This window comes from Crinia signifera, chromosome 7 (genome assembly GCF_055691185.1).
Source record: "Crinia signifera chromosome 7, ASM5569118v1, whole genome shotgun sequence".
NCBI lineage: Eukaryota > Metazoa > Chordata > Amphibia > Anura > Myobatrachidae > Crinia > Crinia signifera.
Genome location: NC_139223.1, coordinates 188,814,399 through 188,837,713, shown reverse-complemented (window position 1 = coordinate 188,837,713; position 23,315 = coordinate 188,814,399).

The window sequence follows — 23,315 nt, the reverse complement described above, 5'->3', positions numbered from 1 at the left end:
TTTTTTTAAAGTTTAGCACACTTACATGATCAGCATTTGCAGTAGTCACACTTAAGCTGTGTACACACAGGGACGATAGGGGCTGAAATCGCAGGCGACCATATTGACAGTGATGGGAGTGTGGCCCGGCGATAAATCGCTGGGTGCGCGCTCCCATTTTCAGCCCCGTTCTAATCACTGGTCGCTGCGACCAGCTGATTACCTCTGCGGCACCGCCGGCAGAGGTTCCCTTTCATCAGCGACCATCTCTGGTCGCTGATGAAAAGGAGAAACTGAACAATATATTGCTCAGCCACATATTTCTAGCAATATATCTCCCCCATGTGTACGGGGCTTAAGTGACTGGATTGTGCTCAGCAGCCACCACCATAACATCAAGGAAGCAGACACGAAACGCATTAGAGCAGCACAGAGAAGCCCCGTGCCACCACCAACATCCGATGAGAGACCACATGCCGGCATAGCTAACTCCCGCTGAATTACAGAGCCTTATAGTACAGTCGCAAAGCTGACCTCTGGCAAATGCCACACCGTACCTCCCGCTGTCACCGGACCTGGAGAGAGGAAATGCGGCCAACAGGTAAACCAGCCGCAGTGCTGGTAAACATTGCCAGATAGCAGGGATAGATAGGTTGTCACTGGGCACTCCCCGGAAGAGTGTAAACATTTTTAACAAATTATTTTCTCCACAGGTCACAATACTGTTTGATCTATTCATTTATTTATTTTAGTTAGCGCTCCTTGCACCATACCACACTTAATGACTGACTTTGTCTGTACCACAAAGTGACACATGAAATAAGCTGGATTTGGGTTGCGGAGGACAGGCGGCGGGGTTGTATTACCTCTCGCTGAATGTCAGGGCTGCTTTGATGAATCAGATAATTACTGCATCCATATTTCTGTCGCAACCTTCCCACTTACCTAATTACGGATTTGAATGTATAAATAGGTAATTATGGCGGGCAATATCTATTATGCTACAGTGTCCTCTGCACTCCATTTATGCGGCACATTAATGCCCACGTTAGGAGACATGACCTAGCTTTGGAAAATGGATTAGTCGCTATAAAACACAGTTGGCAATATTTATCTAATAGATATTAGGGGCCTAATTCAGTAAGGATCGCGTATGATAAGCTGCTCGCAGAGATCCTTAGCAATGCCACCTGTGCATACCACCATGTGGTTGCATTTGCAATCGCATTATTCTACGATGGGGTATAAATTTAAATCTGCGATAAAGGCAGACAATGTACACAATACAGTTCGTGTACCTGCTAAATTGACCATGCACATTCCTGTAGATTGTTAATTATCCCCATTGTCATCTGAACATGTAGTCAAATCTGACAATATTTTCCTAGTGTTCCTTCTAGGACCTTGATGGCTAACCTTGACACTCCAGCTGTTGTTGAACTACACATCCCAGCATGCTCTGCATCAGATAAGTTAAAAACTCAATGGACTAACGTCTTTTTTCAGCCTTAATTTCTATGTTACTATGTAGAATTAGTATGGCCAAATAGCAAAACTGAAGTAGAGCATGCTGGAGTGTCAAGGTTAGCCTTTAAGGTTCTAGGAACTGGGCAGGGCGCGGGCAGAAAGAAAGGGGCGGACTGAATCCGCCGACATCACCAAAGTGGGCAGGCCGGCCCGCTGACCTCATGAGGGGCCAGGCCTGGGCCGCGACTTCACCAGAGGGGCCAGGCCAGGGCCGCCATTTCACCAAAGGGGGTGGGCCAGGCCCCGCCAAAGTAACTGCAGGAGAAGCGCCAGGCTTAAACATGGGCTTCCCTGTGCGCATCGGCAGCAGGCTGTTCTAGCAGGGCGCATTTTGCCCTTTACAAATCGGGCAGGGCACAGTGCCTGGCTAAAACAGCTTAGCGGGAACACTATTTTCAGCGACTGCATGTTCGGCGTAGTCCTGGTGACAGAGTTATTATTCAGTGTTTTAAGCACAAATTGGTTTGTGGTGCCACATATTGCATAGTGTGTGAGGGGATTTAGAAGAAGGAACATCATTAGGTTCTAGTGTCATCACTTCAGTAGGAATGTTTGTGTATTATAAGGACTAGCACGTTCTATGCTCCTATTATGGATATCGTAGAGGATATACCGGCATATATCCTGTATAAATGCGTGAGCTTATCTGTATGGTCACATATCTCCTCAGCTGTGTGATATCCATAGTAAGACGTGTACTACCTTGTGAGTACTTTATATTAAAACTTATAACTCTCCCAACAGTGTGAAGTGATTCATGGACACTGTATTTCTGTATAGAACTACCTCTTACTACAAGCTGCAGATGTGCGCTTCATTGCGCTGCTCAGGTGTTACCAGTGCAATATAATGGGGTTATATGTAAGAACACAGTGTACTCTGCTGAAACAAAGCTTTGGCTGAGGGTTTGAATATTTTATAACCACATGTTCACCGGTAATATTACACATAACCAAAGCCATTCCAGGCCATTGCAATCAAAGTTGTCTTTTTCCATTCTCTGATTCTGTGCTAGAGCAATAGGACACTAGTTCTACGCTCTATTCTTGGTGTGTGTATTGGTAAAGAAGTGAAAGATTAAATAATTCGGTACTCTTTACCTAGAAGGGCGCCCATCGCGGGCATCGCATGCACTAAAAAATCGCATGCGATGCGACCGACGCGATGCCCGCGATTTCCCATAGGGAACAATGTTAAATGTTCCAATTGACCCGATTTTCCTGTTCAATGTCTCAATTGACCCGATTTTTCCATAGGAAACAATGTTAAATGGCCCACAGAGGCCAAATAGGCACCCTGAAGTGTGAAATGGCCCCCACAATTGTTAACGCCACCCCACGATCAACGTCAACCTGAAGCGTGGCGAGTGCAGCGGTACGCCTATTACGACCTTTTCATACCCCCACTATCCACGTCGGCGTGGAGTTGAGAATAGAAAGTGTGGCGAGCGCACCGAGCCCGAAGCGTGGCACACGGACACCTTCACAGGTATACGCGTCCCCTCGCGGGCTTCACAGCTGTCCGTGTCCCCTCGCCACGCTTCGGGCTCGATGGCTCACTGCGCTCGCCACACTTTCTATTCTCAACTCCACGCCGACGTGGATAGTGGGGGTATGAAAAGGTTGTAGGACGCGTACCGCCGCCCCTCGCGGTCTCGCTGCGCTCGCCACGCTTCAGGTTCACGTTGATCGTGGGGTGGCGTTAACAATTGTGGGGGCCATTTCACACTTCAGGGTGCCTATTTGGCCTTTGTGGCCCATTTAACATTGTTTCCTATGGAAAATCGGGTCAATTTAGACATTGAACAGGAAAATCGGGTCAATTGGGACATTTAACATTGTTCCCTATGGCAAATTGCAGGCATCGCGTCGGTCGCATCGCATGCGATTTTTGGTCGCATGCGATGCGACTGACGCAATTTTTTTTTACTAACGATGCCCACGATCAAAATCGTGGGCGCCCTTCTAGGTAAAGAGTACCAATAATTCATATTAAACAATCACATTTATGGGGCCTACACACGGGGCAATAGGAGCTGAGCAGTGTGCTTAAGTCCAGGTCTCTGACACACATGCGATGCACCAGATGTGTGTTGAGCGATCTGTACGACCAGTGTTCTCTGGTGAGTTTACACTGTATGCAGTATAAATATAGTCAGGCGAAGCGCGTCGCTCAGGGGCTATACACACAAGGATCGATCTAAGCAATCTAGTTGGATCGCTTAGAAATAGCGCTAAAATCACCCTATGTGTAGGCCCCATTATTTTATGGTCACCGAAGTCCAATTTGGCTAGTGTCAAACATATAGGAGAGGCGAGCACGGTGTAGGTCTCCAAACAAGACTCCTATCTGACGATCTGTATTCGTGCTAGATCCTTCTAACCGGGTGTGAACAAATTTGAAAGAGATCCTGGAACTGAGGATTGGACAGCTTAATACTTGCTTCCGAAACTGATCTCCTGACATAAATTGCTGTGCAATGATTAAGTATAGTACAATGGAATATGCTTTCCCATAAAAGTGAATTTTGGAGTCTCCTTGGCCCTCATACCTACAGGTATACTCCCCCTAGTACAGTATGGGTACATTTGGATGATATTGGAACCTATTGAGTAGCAGGTCTTCATTCCATAATGGTTTGTCCAAATATTGCAGCAGATTTATTAAGGAGTGGTAAAGTTGCCCATTGCAACTTATTAGATTCTATAATTTTATAGAATGGGTAGCCAACTGGTGGCCCTCCAGCTACTGTGTGCATCACAGCATACCTTAAGCCACCGTACACACGGGGGGGATATATTGCTCAGTTTCTCCTTTTCATCAGCGACCAGAGATGGTCGCTGATGAAAGGGAACCTCTGCCGGGCGGTGCCGCAGAGGTAATCAGCTGGTCGCAGGAGCAAGCTTCTGCGACCAGCGATCATAACGGGGCTGAAAACAGGAGCGCGCACCCGGTGATTTATCGCCGGGGCACACTCCCATCACTGGCAATATGGTCACCTGCGACCATATTTCCAGCGATTTCAGCCCCTATCACCCCCGTGTGTACACAGCTTTACGCACAAGGTAAATGGCAGGACATGCTAGCATATGTAGATCAACAGCAGTTGCGTTGTCACAGATTGCTTTCCCCTGTTACAGATCGCACCGTATAAATGCTCTCTAGAAGCTGGCTGGTTTCTTTCTGCAACTAGTCTGCTTCTTTACTGCTTGTTACATCACCCATTGGGGGAACTAGGCTCAGAGGTCCTTTATTTAGTAAGTTTCTTATATAATGCACACATATTCTGCAGCGCTTTACAGAGTATAGTTGAACATTCACATCAGTCCCTGCCCCAGTGGAGCTTACAATCTATATTCCCTACCACATGTACTCACACACACACAGACATTCTAGGGTTAATTTATTGGGAGCCAATTGGCCTACCAATATATTTTTGGATTGTGGGAGGAAACTGGAGTACCCGGAGGAAACCCACGCAAACATGGGGGAGAATATACAATCTCCGCACAGGAAGGGCCATGGTGGGAATCGAATACATGACCTCAAACTTCATACTCTCATCAGCTTGTCCTAATGTTAGCATGGCGGGGATAAGACAACCTGTAAACCAGGAGTGGCCAAACCTGCATGCTGCAGTATGCTCCCAACAGTTCATGTGTCTCAAGCTGCCTATACACGTTGCGATTATCGCATGTGTTTTGAACTTTTAAGTTCAAAACGCTTCGCATGTGGTTAGAATCGCACCATGTTTCTGCGGGGATGCGATGCGCGTCCCCGCGAGTGTGTTATTATATAACACAAAAAGTATGAGCAGGCAGTACTTTTTGTGCTACATTGCATCACATCACTTTTGTAGTACAATGCGATGCGATGCACCTAGTGACCATAAGGTCACTATATAACTCTAAAAAAAGGCTAAAATTTAATCGCACAGTACATCGCATCGCATCCCATACATGTGCCAAAATCACACAGCACCAATAAAGTTCAAAAAGCACAGCAAACTAAAATAGAAACATGTATGGGCACCTTCAGAAAACCTGTGGTTCTATAGTAGGAATTAATGCAGCAGGTTTGAAAATGTGACAGTTAGTAATGACTACAGCTGTGCACCAGCTAGGGAGTCTGGGGAATGTGACAGTTAAGGTGCCCATACACTAGTAAGATTTATCTTCAGATCTGGCTGGTTGGAACAAAAACATGATTATGGATGAGTGACAGTTTGTCAGTTTTCCAGCATTTCCAAGCAAATGGTCAACTGTCATTTGCTCTCATTCATAACCATGTTTTTGTTCCAACCAGACAGATCTGAAGATAAATCTGCGTGTGTATGGCCACCTTTAGTAATGACTACAGCTGTGCACCAGCTAGGGGAGTCTGGGAAATGTGACAGTTAGTAATGACTACATCTGTGCATCAGATAGGGAGTCTGGAAAAAGTGACAGTAATGACTACAGCTGTGCACCAGCTAGGGAGTCTGGGAAATGTGACAGTTAGTAATGACTACAGTTGTGCACCAGCAAGGTGATCTGGGAAATGTGACAGTTAGTAATGACTACAGCTGTGCACCAGCTATAAAGTCTGGGGAATGGGACAGTTAGTGATGACTACAGCTGTGCACCAGCTAGGTGATCTGGGAAATGTGACAGTTAGTAATGACTACAGTTGTGCACCAGCTAGGAAGTCTGGGGAATGGGACAGTTAGTAATGACTACAGCTGTGCACCAGCTAGGGAGTCTGGGGAATGTGACAGTAATGACTGCAGCTGTGCAGCAGCTAGGAAGTCTGGGGAATGTGACAGTTAGTAATGACTACAGCTGTGCACCAGCTAGGGGATTTGGAAAACGTGGACCGTTGGTAGATCTCGAGGACCGTTTTGGCCAGCCCTGTTGTAACCATTCAGATGCAGATTATTGCTGATCTGATCATGTTAGGAAGGGCACGGCTGCATGTTACTGACTGTTTCATGATTTGGGGAGAGTGCTATAAATTCTGTACTTTGACAATGTCATCATCTGTGGTGACAAGCAGCAGACAGATAATTTGAGCTTCCTGTCCAACTGATACAGAAATAATTTGCTGTTTTATTATTAAGCTTTATATATAAAGCACAAACCTATTGTGAACCATTGGCTTTTATAGGCTAAATCAGATGTTTCCAAACATGGGGCCTTATTCTGATCGGTGCGGATTTTACCGCATGCGGACGTCCCGCCGATGTTGATCGTCTGCGCATGTGCAGAGGTCACTCTGCGCATGTGCAGGCGATTTCGCCGCACATATTCTTTATACGCCGCACAGGGGGCGTAGGGGGGCGTGAGGGGCTACTTAGCCTCATTACCCTATGCATATGCCCCGCGTTTCATGGGCGTTCCCATGCAAACGCGGGGCGTATGCATGGTAATGAAGCCGTGACGCGTGTGTAGGGGGCGGGCATCTGACATCGCCGGATGTCAGCTGCCCGCCCCCATACATGATTTCACACGGACAAGTGTCCGTGTGGTCTTGGGTGGCGGGACCTGGTGGAGCGTGCGGCCCTGCATTCGATGTTCGGCGACCATCGAATGCAGGGGCTGCTCCCAACATGGAGGAGGCGTATCCCCGTCCACTTTCATGCGGACCGCCACATATCCGCATACGGACGGAGGTGGCGATCCGTATGGAAGGCGGGGATTCGCCTGCACGGACATGACCGCATATTTCTGATCGGGCCGCACCGATCAGAATAAGGCCCATGGTCCTTAAGGCAGGAAGGTCCACACTGTGGCCCTCCAGCTGTTGTGAAACTAGACATCCCAGGATGCCTTGCCATAGTTTTAGCAATACCTAATAGCAAAACTGTGGCTAGGCATAATGGGACATATAGTTTTACAACAGCTGGAGGGCCATATCTTGGACATGCCTGCCTTAAGGCGATCGAACAGTTCGGTTAAAAGTATATCCATGATTGCCCACTGGTGACTTAAGGGTCTGTGTACTAAGATTTGTAGAGAGAGAAAGAACCAGCCAAGTTGCACCTAACTGTAATTTTTCAAACACCATCTATAACATGGCAGTTAGGATCTGATTGGCTAGTACAGGTTTGGGCAACACGTGGCTCTCCAGATATTAAACTACAAGTGCCAGCATGCCTAGCCACAATTTTGTTATTTGGCTATGCTAAAATTGTGGCAATGCATGCTGGGATGTATAGTTTGACAACAGCTGGAGCGAGTACTTTATCTCCATCCACTTTATCAGGCAGAGGCGATTGGATTTTTGCAATGATATCGCAGGGCCCGTCCTGCACGTACCAGTAGCCAAGGACATCCTTAAAACTTGAACCATTAGGGTGCCTTGAGGCCCGTGTTTGGGAACCTCTGGGTTAAATCCTCTGCCCATCGTTGTTGGGCAGTAGTGCTAGTCACTGCGCTACTGTGCTGTCCACATAAAAGTTCCAGTTGACTAACTGTTCACTGGTAGAGCTTTAGAATGTAAGCTCTCACGAGCAGGGCCCTCACTCCTCATGGTGTGCCGGACGGGTTCCCGACAGTCGGGATCCCGACAGTGATTTACCCGACGTCGGGATCCCGACTGTCAAAACGCAGACAGCTGGGTGCCCAGCGGCCACCCGCTATTTTCCCTCGTTGGGGTCCACGACCCCCATAGAGGGAGAATAGAATAGGTGACTGGTATAGGATTAGGACCCTAACACTAATACTACATCAATATAATCTTCGTGACGAGTCCTGTTGGAGAAAGTGCGCTATATAAATTAGACCACATCCACTTTTTGTTTTGGAAAGAACAAAACAAATGCTGGGAAGTGCCACAAAATGTCAGCAAATCCTTTACTGACAGAGGAAAACTAGACTATAACGTTTTCTTCCCATATCAGTTATTCAGAAGTATTCTCTACCAATCAGTATAAGATAACAATGACCGAGAACTTCCATCTGCCTTGTTAGACATACATCATCCTGGCCACTGTCCTGCATAGAAACATACTCGTACACTCTGATGTGAAGGTCAGGGTACGATAGTTACGGATCCAGTTGCTGTAGAAGGCAAAAAATAAAAACCTAAAACTTGGACAGGAGTTGCTGCTGGATTCTCAGGGAGTGGGCAGCTCCTGTGCGGCTGAGGAGGAGGAGGAGGATGAGGAGGATGAGTTCACATAATGGAGATGCTGCTAGCCTTTGTAAACAAGGCAGGCTAATGGCTCTTCTGCGCCGGCGTGTTGACTCATGGAAAGTGAGTCATATATAAAAACACTCTCAGCTAGGTGACACTAGCACAGCTGCGTGACGCAGTATTTCCACTTTGTACTAATGAACTTTTTTTTTTTTTAAGAAAATCCTACAATGCACCTAAATGGTATTTTCCTTATCAGAAAGTGAACAAAGTTATCCAACAAGTGTACAGGGAAAAGTGACGGAGATGCTGTCAGAAATGAATGACTGTAATAGTAGGGGATTTCTAGGGGCCATTCACTTCTAAAGCTTCTGTTTGTACAATGGGGCCGATTCAGACGCGTTCGCAGCAGGCCGAATTTGTCCCCCGATGGTCAGGGTTTGCACATGTGTGAATATTCGCATGTGCAAACCCCCGGGAGCAAACGGCTTTTGTGAGGAGCGAGCAGGGGGCGGAAACGGGAACGATTATCCGTTCACTAGGCTGCTAATATACTGTATGCAGCCTAGTGAACAGGCCTGAATCGGTCCCAAAGTGCTGTATACATATTCTCTGCCTATACGGATATGGCATGTCTATATCCATATAATGTATACCCAGAAGTGGCAGCCTCAGAGCCAAGACACAGATTCATGTTGCCCGGTTTGGGAGCAATTGTCCCCAGTGTGGCTGCCGCTGATGGCCGCCCAGTCTGATAAATGATGTACATTGCGGTGTCACATTATTTAGCCAGTATAAGGTCCAGATCCATTGGGATTAGGTATTCGCTAAAGGAACTCATATTTAACACTATCTAAATCTTCGACAGGTAGTCTGCTTCCTTGTGATTGCCTCTGTGTTTCTCCACTAGCCTCCAAACTCTCAAGCATTCCCTGAAAACTCACCTCTTCAGGCAAGCCTATTATATATAAGTTCCACATGCCAGAGGATCATGCTAAATTGTGGGGAAAAGTCCCATTAGTAGATGCACCTGTGGCCCATCTATCCAAAACCACGGCACTCCCTGTCCAAGGAGGTGCGGCCTTTAAGGACCCGGTAGACTAAAAGTTGGAAGGGAGTCTTAAGGCTATGTTTGAAGGGGTAGGGTTTTCCCTGCGGGCCTCTCATAGTTGTGGCCTGGGTCTCCAGGGCCATGATAGTGTGGGCGGACATGTTGTGTGCTCAATTAAGAGATGCAGCTAATCCTGAATTGTTGTCTTTAGTGGAAAAGCTAAAGTGTGCTGCAGATTTGTGAGGCAGATCAGGAAGGCATCAGAATGGCTTTTCGGGTATTGGCTGTGTCTGTCATGGCTAGGAGAGTCTTATGGTTAAAAGATTGGGGGCGGATGGTGATTCAAAGAAGTCACTTGAAACTTTGACTTTTAAAGGAGAGGTCCTTTTTGGCTCTGAATTGGAAGCCTTAATTAAACAGGCCACTGGAGGGAAGAGTTCCTTTCTTCCAACACCTGCGTCTAAGCAGAGTGGGTCTCCCTTTGGTGCTTTTTGCCCTTCCTTTCCTTCATCCTTTCGGGACGGTGCAACTGACCACTGGCAGAGGACAGTCTGGTAAGTGAAAATTTCCTGCCGGGAAAGGGAAAGGCATCCAAGTACTGTTTTGAAACCTACTCAAAGAAGCAGGCATCCAAGCCTGAATATAAGTCCTCTGCATGATGGGGGGGCGGACTCCCCATTCTGGGTGCAGGGTGGGGGGGTCGCCTCTTGCTCTTCCAAGAAGTCTGGTTCGGCTCCACTCAGGTTTAATGGGTAAATACCATTGTATCTCAGGGGTACAAAATCAACTTGAAGGGAGATCCTCCAAAGCTTTTTATTCTTACTCCCTTACCAAAGGAAGCAGGGAGGAGAATAGCTCTGTTAGGGGCAGTGTCCTAACGGGGTGGTTATTGCAGTTTTGACACGAGACCGGAAAAAGGGATTCTGTTTCTGGTTCCCAAGCCAGATGGGTCTTTCTGACCCATCTTGAACCTCAAATCCCTGAACAAGCATTTGTGGGTAGATCATTTCAAAATGGAATCTCTTTGATCAGTCCTGCTCAGTATGGAGTCAGGAAAATTTTTGGCGGCAGTAGATATTCAAGATGCCTATCTACATGTACCCATTCTAAAGGAACATCAATCTCTGCTGAGATTTGCTGTGGGCTCACAGCATTGGCAGTTCCAGGCTCTACCTTTTGGGCTGGCAACAGCTCCAAGAGTATTTACCAAAGTGATGGCTGTCATGGCAGTGTCACTCAGATTGAAGGGAATTGTAATTATTCCATATCTTGACGACCTTCTGTTCAAGGCGGAGTCAGCAGAATTGTTGCAAGGTGGCCCTGACATTTTTTTAAGGAATTCCAGAAAGTCTCACCTGGTGCCGTCCCATAGAATGCAGTTTCTGGGCGTGATTTTGGACACTCATCTCCATCGGGTTCCTGCCAGAGGAAAAGGCCAGGGCAGTTCAAAAATTGACAGAGCAAATCCTCAAAGAATCGGTACTTATGTAATATCTGGGCTCCCGTTTTTCTTATGAGACCGCGTCCCCTCGCGGGGCTCGCCACGCTTCGGGCACGGTGGCTCGCTGCGCTCGCCACACTATATAAAATTAACTCCATGCGTAGTTGGATAGTAGGGGTATGAAAAAATGGGGTGCATTTAACATGGGAGCCCAGATAATACATAAGTACCAAAGAATCTCATCCATCTGTCTGGATTTGCCTAAGGTTGTTGGGCAAGATGGTAGCCACAAAGCTATACAAATTTAGTACATCTAAGTGCTACATTATGGCGTTAAAGCCCTGTTCACTTAATTAAGGTGAACCGGAAGTACTTCCTCCATATTGCTATTTAACCACTGCCAGGTCACTCACTCTCTACCTTTAAAAATGTGGCTATGACCACCAAAACATGTTGGCAGAGAAGTTTTTTTACATGTTATTCTGTTTTTATTGTTTTTGTGTATTGGACTACCTGATTTTGTGACTGTTGGACAATTTGTCCACATTTCAGCTGTACCAATATTAAATATTTTTACTGGGACCGGTCCTCCTCCCTTTTTTGCATATACACCTCTGCCCATGAGGCATAAGGCTATACCTGTCCTTTAAAGAAACCGCTACGTGCTTATCATATCCATACCCACAGTGAGTACGGTATGCACCTGTTGCACGCCGCCGCCCGGGCTGCAAGGCACCCGGACGGACGGCGGATGCGGCATTGAGTGACGCGGCTGGGGGCGTTGCCAAGCAGCCTCCCAAGCCTCACTCTAGCGCCGAGCGTCGGGACGTTGCTAGGCAACGTTCCCGAGCTCTCGCGCGGCGGCCGCAGATACGCGCACCTGACGTCAGTCAGGTGGCGCGAAAATCAAATAAATAGCCGGCGTCTGCTGGGCACAGACGCCGGTTATAGCTTTAGGTTGGTTCACTGCCTATGCTCGCTTCCCGGTCCCCGAGGCTCCCAGGTCCTCGGTCCTAGTGACCTGTCAGCTCCAGCGTCCTGCTCCTGTCAGCGTCCTGTCTGCTGCAGTACCTTACTTTTGCCTGTGTCCCAGCTTCAGTGTGAGCTTGCGTTTCTGCCCACATCTCCCATCATCCGTGGGTCACGTAAGTGCTCCTTTGGAGCTTTGGTCTCTTTCTCATATCCCGTGGCCCGCCGTGGCCGTGCCCCTCCGTGGGCTTACTTTCATTGTCTAGTTTCTTCCCGTGGCCCGCCGTGGCCGTGCCCCTCCGTGGGCTTACTTTTATCGTCTAGATTCTTCCCGTGGCCCGCCGTGGCCGTGCCCCCCCGTGGGCTTACTTTTCAGTGTCCGGCTCCTTGCCGTGGCCGTGCCCCTCCGTGGGCTTACTTTCCCTTGTCCTGTTCCTGCTCGTGGCCGCCGTGGTCGTACCTCGCAGTGGATACAGTGTTTTGAGGAGTCGTGGTGCTTCCTGCTGGGGATTCCTCTACCGGTCCTCCTTGTGCCTGCGACTCGGTCGCATCCCGGTTTGGCCAGGTGCCGGCAGTCAGGGGTCAACTCCCAGCTAGGCCCGTTAGCCAGTGGTCCTCTTGAGTACCCTGTGGCGATCGTTTACCCCTTGTCCATTCCTAAGACCTGGCTGCATCGGGGTCGGAGCGGGCTTAACTCGCTCCTTCGGACGCGGCGGCCACAGGTGAAGCCTAGCTCTGCAGGGGTTTACCATCGGCCTCAGGGGCTCAATAGAGTTAGCGTAGCATCCGCTGTGGCCGTCCTAACCGGCGGTCCCGGCTGCGGGCTCACGCCTAAACCACCTGCTCTCACCACCAACGTTCACTCCCCAGGTCCCGGTGGACATCATAACATTATAACCGGCCAGAACAAAACAGACCATTAGTGGTCTTATAACAGTTTTTTCGTGTGGGTGTTTTTTTTTTTGTTTACTATGAGCACTTCCCAAACCTTCTCGGATCAGCTCCAGGGGCTTACCCAGATGGTGCGGGAGTTGTCGTTAAAAGTTACAGCCCAAGAGCAAAGGACGCGGCCCCCAGAGGTTGAGGGTTCAGACCCCAAGATGAACCTTCCAGATCGGTTTTCTGGGGATCGCAAAACCTTTTTTAATTTTCGTGAGAGTTGTAAACTGTACTTTCGGCTCAAACCACGCTCTTTCATTTCCGAGGTCCAGCGCATTGGTCTGGTGATTTCTTTACTGCAAGGTGACCCCCAGACCTGGGCCTTCGGGCTACCATCAGACAGTCCAGCCTTGACCTCGCTGGATAATTTCTTTAGCTCCCTGGGGTTATTGTATGATGATCCTGATCGAGAAGCCTCAGCTGAGACTCATCTCAGAGCCCTTAAGCAAGGGAGGGATCCAGCGGAGGCCTACTGCACTGAGTTCCGCCGATGGGCAAACGATTGCGGCTGGAACGATCCAGCTTTACGCAGCCAATTTCGCTGTGGTCTGGCTGACGAGATTAAGGATTGCCTTATTCAGTACCCAGCACCCAAAACGCTGGATAAATTAATGGAGTTAGCCATTAAAATCGACCGTCGCCTCCGAGAGCGGAGGTCTGAACGAGGCTCTCTCACTCGGGTAGTTCCTTATGTACCCATGACCTCAGAGGAAAGTGAGGAGCCTATGCAGCTCGGGGCAGCCCGTATTTCCCCAGAGGAAAGGGCTCGCCGACTAAGCTCAGGCCTTTGCCTGTACTGCGGTGGTAAAGGTCATATTCTGAGAAATTGCCCCAACCGGCCAGTAAAAGGCCGGGCCAAGTGAACGGAGAGAGGGTTCACTTCGGCCTTCAGTTATTTTCCTCTCTAGATTCGCTATTAGTACCGGGGTGTTTATCCTTTCAGGGATATAAGTTTTCTGGGTCTATTTTTATTGATAGTGGCGCGGCAGGAAACTTCCTAGACATAGTCACTGCCCAGAGCTTGGGGATTCCCCAACTTCCGCTCCCGGTTCCCATTTCCCTACGGGGTTTAGATGGTGGAGTACTCTCCAATGGGGCTGTCTCATTTCAAACTCCTCCAGTACTATTATCTATTGGTCTGTTTCACCAGGAGGAGATTACTTTTCTTATAACATCTTGCCCCTCAGTACCCATCGTGTTGGGCTTCCCCTGGTTGAAGAAGCATAATCCCGTCATAGACTGGCATCTGGGGGAGATTGCCCATTGGAGTCCTTATTGTCAGGAACAGTGCTTCCATTCTTCACTCTCTGTAAAATCCACCTCTTTAGCAGGGGTTCCTGTTCCTTATCAGGATTTTATTGACGTCTTTTCTAAAGGCAAGGCCGACAGGTTACCCCCACACCGGCCATATGACTGTGCCATCCAATTAATTCCTAATGCTTCATTTCCTAAATGCAGACTTTATGCGTTGTCTGGCCCAGAGACAAAAGCAATGGATGAATACATCCAAGAGAGTCTGGCTAAAGGTTTTATTCGACCCCCGAAATCCCCTCTCAGCGCCGGTTTCTTTTTTGTATCTAAAAAAGATGGGTCTTTAAAGCCTTGCATAGATTTCCGGGACCCTTAACAAAATTACGGTGTAAAACACCTATCCCCTTCCTCTGATCACGGTTCTCTTTGACCAGCTACGGTCTGCTACTATTTTTTCTAAAATCGATTTAAGGGGGGCCTATAACCTGATAAGAATCAAGGAGGGGGACGAATGGAAGACGGCGTTTAGTACTCAGACGGGGCACTACGAGTACCTGGTAATGCCATTCGGTCTTTCCAACGCCCCGGCCGTCTTTCAGGATTTTATCAACGACGTCCTTCGGGAGTTCCTGGGCAATTTTGTTGTTGTCTATTTAGACGATATTCTAATTTTTTCCCGAGACTTGGAGTCACATAGAGCACAAGTGCGTCAGGTGCTACAGAAACTCAGGGAAAACCAGCTATTCGCTAAATTAGAGAAATGCGAGTTCGAGGTGACCCAAGTATCTTTTCTTGGCTATATTATCTCTTCCCAGGGGTTCCAAATGGATCCCAAGAAATTGCAGGCCATTGTGGATTGGGTCAGGCCCACTAATTTAAAAGCAGTCCAACGATTTCTTGGGTTCGCCAATTATTATAGACGTTTTATTTATGCCTTTTCGTCCATTGTGGCACCCTTAGTGGCCCTGACTAAAAAAGGGGCGGATCCATCAGTATGGAGTCCTCAGGTGGAACAGGCCTTTAAAACGTTGAAGCAGGCCTTCGTTTCGGCTCCAATTCTGAAACATCCCAATCCCGAGCTTCCTTTTGTTGTTGAGGTCGACGCCTCGGAGGTAGGGGCCGGGGCGGTTCTCTCTCAGAGAGATCCGAAGTCTTTACTTTTCCACCCCTGTGCCTACATGTCCCGAAAATTTTCCCAGGCGGAGTCCAATTATGACGTTGGCAACAGGGAACTACTTGCCATAAAATGGGCCTTTGACGAGTGGCGACAATGGTTAGAAGGTGCAGCTCATCAGATTCTTGTATTAACAGATCATAAGAATCTTCAGTACATTGAGTCAGCCAAGAGACTGAACGCTCGCCAGGCTCGGTGGGCCCTTTTCTTTATGCGATTTAATTTTATTATTTCGTATAGGCCGGGATCCAAAAACATCAGAGCAGACGCTCTTTCTAGATGTTTTCTGCCTCAACAGGAGAGTAGAGTCAAGTTGGGGCCCATCGTTCCCACATCCTGTATTCATGCTGGAGTGAGTCAAACCTTGGAGGGCCTTCTCCGTCAAGCACAAGGACAAGCTCCAGCCCAAACTCCGGAGAACAGGTTGTTCGTTCCTCCGTCACTAAGACGCAGGGTTCTGGCAGAATGTCATGACTCCAAAATTGCTGGCCATCCAGGAGTATATAAAACTCTTGCTCTCCTCTCTCGCGTGGTCTGGTGGCCAGGGATGGCCAGGGATAACAAAGACTTTGTATTGTCTTGCCCGGAATGTGCCCGTCATAAGGTTCCACGCGCCCGACCATTAGGAGAATTGTTGCCTCTGTCTGTTCCCAGCAGGCCTTGGTCCCATCTGGCCATGGATTTTATTGTTGGTCTTCCGATCTCGTCCCAGTGTCAGGTCATCTGGGTCGTGATCGATAGATTCTCCAAGATGGCACACTTTGTGGCCTTAAAACAGTTACCTTCGGCCAAGGAACTGTCCACTTTATTTCTTCAGCACATTTTTCGGCTGCATGGATTGCCCAGTGATATTGTGTCCGACCGTGGGCCACAATTCGTGGCACAGTTCTGGAGGCTGTTCTGTGCAGCCCTGAAAGTAAAGATCAGTCTCACCTCTGCATTCCATCCACAGGCCAATGGCCAAACAGAACGTCTCAATCAGTCCCTCAAACAATATTTAAGGGTCTTTGTTTCCAAGATGCAAAATGATTGGGTCAGTTTTCTGCCATTAGCTGAATTTGCGTATAATAACGCACATCATTCAGCGTCCAAGGCCTCACCCTTTTTTTCGGTCTATGGATTCCACCCGCGGGCCAACTCTTTGGGACCCGATGCCCCCAGTTCCTCATCGTCAGCTGCCTCTCGACTCAGAGTCATCTGGAAAAAGGTCCATTTGGCCCTTAAAGAAGCGTCCCTCAGAGAGAAGGTATTTTCTGATAAATCCAGACGTCCTTGCCGTTTTAAGGTTGGTGACTGGGTGTGGCTATCCACCCGTAATATAAAGCTTCACCAACCATCGGCAAGATTGGGGCCTCGGTTCATTGGCCCGTTCCGGATTGTCAGGAGGGTTAATCCGGTGGCGTTCCGCCTTTCATTACCTAAATCCCTTAGAATTTCCAGTACCTTCCATGCTTCGCTTCTCAAACCAGTGGTCTTCTCGCAAAGGTTTCCTCGCAGACTGAAGAGTGGCTCCGCCCCAGTCATTGTGCAGGGGCAACAGGAGTTCCGGGTTGAGAAGATTCTTGATTCCAGACTCGTGAGAGGGTCTCTGCAGTTTCTCGTACACTGGAGGGGGTTCGGTCCCGAGGAGAGGTCTTGGGTTCCCGATAGGGACTTGCATTCGCCCAATCTGAAGAGGAATTATTTCCGGCAATTTCCCGATAAACCTGGTGGTAAAGGGTTGTTAACCCTTCCTCAAGGGGGGGGTACTGTTGCACGCCGCCGCCCGGGCTGCAAGGCACCCGGACGGACGGCGGATGCGGCATTGAGTGACGCGGCTGGGGGCGTTGCCAAGCAGCGTCCCAAGCCTCACTCTAGCGCCGAGCGTCGGGACGTTGCTAGGCAACGTTCCCGAGCTCTCGCGCGGCGGCCGCAGATACGCGCACCTGACGTCAGTCAGGTGGCGCGAAAATCAAATAAATAGCCGGCGTCTGCTGGGCACAGACGCCGGTTATAGCTTTAGGTTGGTTCACTGCCTATGCTCGCTTCCCGGTCCCCGAGGCTCCCAGGTCCTCGGTCCTAGTGACCTGTCAGCTCCAGCGTCCTGCTCCTGTCAGCGTCCTGTCTGCTGCAGTACCTTACTTTTGCCTGTGTCCCAGCTTCAGTGTGAGCTTGCGTTTCTGCCCACATCTCCCATCATCCGTGGGTCACGTAAGTGCTCCTTTGGAGCTTTGGTCTCTTTCTCTCATATCCCGTGGCCCGCCGTGGCCGTGCCCCTCCGTGGGCTTACTTTCATTGTCTAGTTTCTTCCCGTGGCCCGCCGTGGCCGTGCCCCTCCGTGGGCTTACTTTTATCGTCTAGATTCTTCCCGTGGCCCGCCGTGGCCGTGCCCCCCCGTGGGCTTACTTTTCAGTGTCCGGCTCCTTGCCGTGGCCGTGCCCCTCCGTGGGCTTACTTTCCCTTGTCCTGTTCCTGCTCGTGGCCGCCGTGGTCGTACCTCGCAGTGGATACAGTGTTTTGAGGAGTCGTGGTGCTTCCTGCTGGGGATTCCTCTACCGGTCCTCCTTGTGCCTGCGACTCGGTCGCATCCCGGTTTGGCCAGGTGCCGGCAGTCAGGGGTCAACTCCCAGCTAGGCCCGTTAGCCAGTGGTCCTCTTGAGTACCCTGTGGCGATCGTTTACCCCTTGTCCATTCCTAAGACCTGGCTGCATCGGGGTCGGAGTGGGCTTAACTCGCTCCTTCGGACGCGGCGGCCACAGGTGAAGCCTAGCTCTGCAGGGGTTTACCATCGGCCTCAGGGGCTCAATAGAGTTAGCGTAGCATCCGCTGTGGCCGTCCTAACCGGCGGTCCCGGCTGCGGGCTCACGCCTAAACCACCTGCTCTCACCACCAACGTTCACTCCCCAGGTCCCGGTGGACATCATAACAGCACCCATCTTGGCAATTGGATTGATTTGTCTTATATGCTATGATCTCTGGATAAGCTGTTATGTGTCACTAAAGATACCTTTATATGTGTCAAAGCTCCTGTTTATACAAAAAAACGTTCCGTGGGACACACAAGTTCAGCGCCACCACACCTTCATTTGTTCCGAAAGATGATAGCCACGTTTGAGACACTACAGTATGCAAGATTTCATTCCAGGGTGTTCCAGTGGAACATTCTGACTTCTTGGTCGGGGAATACCGATACCATGAGAACAGAAAGGATTTCTCTTTCTCAGGAGTCGTGGGTGTCCATGTTGTGGTGGATGGACGTGAAATCTCTGCAGATGGGCAGATCTCTCTTGACTTGGGACTGGCTGGTGATTACAACATATGTGAGTCTCAAGGGGTGGGGAGCTGTGGCTCTCCATCTCAGGCTTCAGGGTCTATGGTCACAGTCGGATGCTCTTCTGCTGATCAATATTTTGGAGCTCATGGCGGTGCTGAGGGCCCTTTTGCAAGCAGAGTCTGTGATACAGGGTTCTCCAGTGAGAATTCTGTCGGACAATGCCACAACGGTGGCATACCTGAGCCATCAAGGAGGTACTTGAAGCAAGATGGCGATGCAAGAGATATCTCAGCTATTCCATTGGGCGGAGTCCCATGACCCAGCGTTGTCAGCAATGTTCATTCCAGGGATACGGAATGTGGAGGCGGACTTACTCAGCAGATCGGAACTGCTGAAAGTGGAGTGGGCTTTACACCCAGAAGTGTTCAAGGACATCACGAGGTGCTGGGGGATTCCGGAGGTGGACTTGATGGCCTTGATGGCCTCTCAGCACAACTGTCAAGTTCCCCTGTTCTGTTCCTGGACCAGAGATCCAAGGGCGTGGGATGTGGACGCCATGACAGTGGCTTGGACGTTCAGCCTGGCCTACATGTTTCCTCCTTTTCCAATGCTGGCGAGGGTTTTCAAGAAAATTCGTCTTCAGAGGTTGCAGGTGATCCTGGTGGCCCCAGACTGGCCCAGGAGGTCCTGGTATTCGGACATTCTCAGATTATCAGTAGCACCTCCGTGGCGCCTTCCACTTCGACCAGATCTGCTTCAGCAAGGTCCGTTTCTTCATCAGGACCTAGCTCGAGTAAATTTGACGGCGTGGCTAAGCTCATTGTTGAAAAAGAAGGGATTTTTTGATGGAGTAATTGAAACTATGATGAACGCCAGAAAGGCTGTTTCTTCTGCAAATTACTACATGTATGGAAGATATACATCAGGTGGTGTGAGCGACAGAAGGTGCATATGTCTAGATTCAAACTGGACTTTCTTCAAGATGGGTTTTCTGCAGGATTGAGTCTTCCATCTCTAAAGGTGCATATATATATATATATATATATATATATATATATATATATATATATTCTATATTTTTTCAGAAATGGGTAGCTCTTTTACCTGAGGTTCAGTGCTTTCAGGGGGTTGTGCGAATTAGACCACCATATCGTCAACCAGTAGCTTCTTGGGATTTGTCCCTGGTGCTATCAGTGTTGCAAAAGCCTTCTTTTGTGCAGTGAGGGAGGAGCCTGCCTCTGTCAAAGTCATAGCATAGGTGCTTGGCAAAAACGGACCCTACTACGTCCCATGGTTGAGCTGTGTCACCAGGATGGACTCAGAGAAAAGGATTTGAACGTTAAGTTCTTACAAAAATCCCATTTTTTACACTGCAATTTAGATTTCAGTTTGAACACACCCCACTCAAATATCTAACTCACTCTCTATGCACGTTACATCTGCCCTACCTGCATCACAACATAGTTTTGCTCCTTTGCTGCTAACAAAACTGAATCAAGCCCTATATAGGGCAATTACCACAACAGAGAATATTATATAACATTGGGAGGCTTTAAGTCAATTGGAAATTAGAATTGAGAAATTGTGAAGTATAACATAGATATACAATTTGACACATTTGAAAAAAAACAACAAATCGTTCAGAAATCTTAGACAGTGGGCGGAGAAGCGGCACCCAAGTCTAGGTAGCTGCAGCAAGGACTAATGCCAGTGGCGGCTCCAGAGGTGGCGCTGCAGCACAGTTCAAAATTCAAACAGGGGAGCCACACCCACTGCCAGTGAGTCTGTTTGGAATTTCTGTTGGTGGCAGTTGCTGTGCCTCTCCTATTTGAATTCTAAATTGCACTCCCGCCCCTCCTCTGGAGCCGCTCTGTTAATAACTAATAATCAATTTAATAGATGCTCATGGACACAGGCTTACCATTGTATAAGTCTCTAGCCAGACCACATCATTGGCTGCAGAAGTGTGGTTCTTGTAGCAGCAATATCACAATGCTAAGCATGCTCAGCATGGGAGATATAACAGCAGGGAATTGTAGACCAGTGCTGAGGGTACTCTAGACAAATACTGAAGGAACTCCAGATCAATCCTGAAGGAACTCCAGATCAGTGCTTAGGCAACTCCAGACCAGTGCTTAGAGAACTCCGGACCAATTCCGATGAAACTCCAGGCCAACACCAAGAGAACTCTAATCAAATGCCGAGGGAATTCCAGACCATTACCAAGGGAACTAAAGTCAAATGCTAAGGGAACTCCAGAGCAGGTCTGGGGGAATCCCAGACCAGTGCTGACAGACCACCAGATCTATGCTAATAATATGAGCATTGAATTTGCTGCTACATCACTAGTGCTGCTGGTACTGCCATAGTGGATACCACTACCTGTGGTGCCGAAACTAAAATAGCTGTTGGCCTCCTTATCACCTGGAATGTTTCATGCAGCAACTGCTGCTATAGTAGCGTGTGGTATATCTTAAGCTATGGTTTTGTATTGTTTTGCTTGATGGTGGTTTTCCATCTCTTATTCCTACAATAATGGTTTCCTGTTGGATGACTGGAACCAAGGGTTATCCCTCACAGGCTTATTAAATTCCAGTGTGATGAGCTGGTGGATTAGTTCATTAGGTCACAGGTGTCTATGTACTAATCTTTAAAGAGAGATAAAGTGGGCGAAGTTAAAGGACCAGCCAATCAGTGTCTAACTACCATGTTACAGGCTGTGTTTGTGAAAAATAAAGGATTTGGTTGGTACTTTCTCTCATTCTAAGGCTTAGGCAGTGCACCACATACCTGAACAATATTTCTAATTTTCGCCGTTATCGGCACAACAAATCATCGAAATCATCTTCACTGTCTAGTGTGCGCTTGTCGTATGTGACCAACTCTGGTTGGACATGGCAATGTAGTGCAGTGTGTATGGCCAGATAATATGTTGGTGCGATTTACAGCACATCCCACATAAGAAGTAATGTTAAATCATACTTGCCTACTCTTGAAAAGTAGTTTCAGGGAGATTATGGTTGGTAGCAGAATTTTGCACAGCGCCCCATTGAGGGGGTGTGTCATGCTCCACCCAAAGGGCGTGGCTACTTCCATATATGGAGAAATTGTGGAAAAAAGATTGTGAACGTGGCACCTAGAAGCGTGGGTGTGTGATTTAAAATTACTTATATCCAAATGTAGATGAGCCCCAAAGCAGTTAGTAAGAGCTACTATACTTGGTAAAGTGCTGGGAAATGGTGCTGATGATTCAATGTAACTGTATCTGTCTCTCATTCCTTTTTTCCCCCAAAATGTAATAGTGTAATGTGGGCTAGGTGACATGAGGGAGATTGCTAGACTAATGAGGGAGAGAGGGAGATTGCTGCTAATTCAGGGAGTCTCCTGCAGAATGCAGGAGGGTAGGCAACTATGTGTTAAATCATATACAGTACTATATATCATTCGCTTGTATGTGTTTCTGGACAGTGGACCTTATTCAGGTCCGTTCAGAAGGCAGAATGCAATGCAATGTTTTTGTGTCTGCAGAAACAAACTATGGGGGGGAAATTTACTAAAAGAAATTTGTAAAAAATAGGTGTATTTGTATCCAGAAATACAGGTATTTTTGACATTTACTATCCCGAAAATATGGCAATTCGTATTCGTATTGATAGCACATCAATACAAATACGAATTGCCGTATTTTCGGGATAGTAAATGTCAAAAATAAGTGTATTTCTGGATACAAATACACCTATTTTTTACAAATTTCCTTTAGTAAATTTCCCCCTATATCTGCAATAACATAATCATCAGACATGTTTTTAAAATGGAGTTGGATGAGTGTCATTCCCTGATCCCAGTGAAAGGGAGTAATAAACCCTGTATTACAAGCCAGTTGGCCTGAAAGTCATAAGGACAGATTTCACCCCTGTATGTGGCCAAATTGATGGAGTTCAATCAGGGTGTGGGGCAGTCAAGTGTGGGCCTCAGACCTGGAAGGTTTCCCCTGTCCCAAGTTCCACCACTGTTTTTACCCTTACCCTTACGTTTGTTCTAGACCCCAGCAGGGCCGGCGCCACCACTAGGCAAATCTAGGCATTTGCCTAGGGCGCCGGCCACTGGGGGGCGGCATTTTGCCCCCCCCCGTGCCGCCCGGGTACCTGTCCTGCGGCGCTGTGTATTTAAAGCTGGCGGCGGAGGCAGCGGGGGGTCCCTGCAGTCCATTAGAAATAACGAGCACTATCCGCCGGGCTATGCGGAAGCGCTTCTGTTGTGAAAACACTGGCAGCACGGCGCACGCTGATCTCAGCCAATCAGCGTGCTGCCAGTGTTTTCACAACAGAAGCGCTTCCGCATAGCCCGGCGGATAGCGCTTGTTATTTCTAATGGACTGCAGGGACCCCCGCTGCCTCCGCCGCCAGCTTTAAATACACAGCGCCGCAGGACAGGTAACCCCCTCCCCCGGCACCAGACAGCGCCGCAGGACAGGTACCCCCCTCCCCCGGCACCGGACAGCGCCGCAGGACAGGTACCCCCCCCGCGCACCGGGGCGCCCCCACCCCGACTCGCCTGGGCGCTCCGGTGCCTTGCACCGGCCCTGGACCCCGGTCCTTGGTCAATATTTTTTTTT